This window comes from Rhincodon typus, unplaced genomic scaffold, assembly GCF_021869965.1.
Source record: "Rhincodon typus isolate 14 unplaced genomic scaffold, sRhiTyp1.1 hic_rhity00000068, whole genome shotgun sequence".
Taxonomy (NCBI): domain Eukaryota; kingdom Metazoa; phylum Chordata; class Chondrichthyes; order Orectolobiformes; family Rhincodontidae; genus Rhincodon; species Rhincodon typus.
The window spans coordinates 100,466-101,166 of NW_025965706.1; positions in this window are offsets into that span (position 1 = coordinate 100,466).

Genomic DNA, 701 nt, shown 5'->3' on the forward strand with positions numbered 1-701 from the left:
AAGGCAGAAATGAGAATTTTTCCACTCAGAAAGGAGTGAAAGCAGCGTTTTTGAATATTTTCAAAGCTGAGGTGCAGAGATTCTTAATAAGCCAGGGGTGGGGTTGGGAGGGTGGGAATGTTCATCTTTCCGATCTAGCCCGGTAGTGTTCAGTGGGTGTGGGGCTGGTCTGAGGGACTGAATTTCCTCCTCCTGCTCTGTTTTTGGATGTTTGTTCACATTTTCACACACTCTTTCACACTCATGCACACACACTCTCACACACACAATATCTCTCACTCTCTCTCACACAAACTATCTATCTCTCTCGCTCACACTCTCACACACTGTCTCACACACTCACACAATCTCTCACACACTGTCTCACACTCTCTCACACACACACTCTCTCTCACACTCTCTCACACACACAATATCTCTCACTCTTTCTCACACACACTGTCCATCTCTCTCTCACATACTCTCCCACACACTGTCTCACACACTCTCTTAAACACTGTTTCACACACTCTCTCACACACTCTCTCACACACTCTCTTAAACACTGTTGCACACACTCTCTCACACACTCTCTCACACACACTCTTAAACACTGTCACACACACTCTCTCACACACTCTCTCACACACACTGTCACACACACTGTCACACACACTCTTAAACACTGTCGCACACACTCTCTCACACACTGTCTCACACAC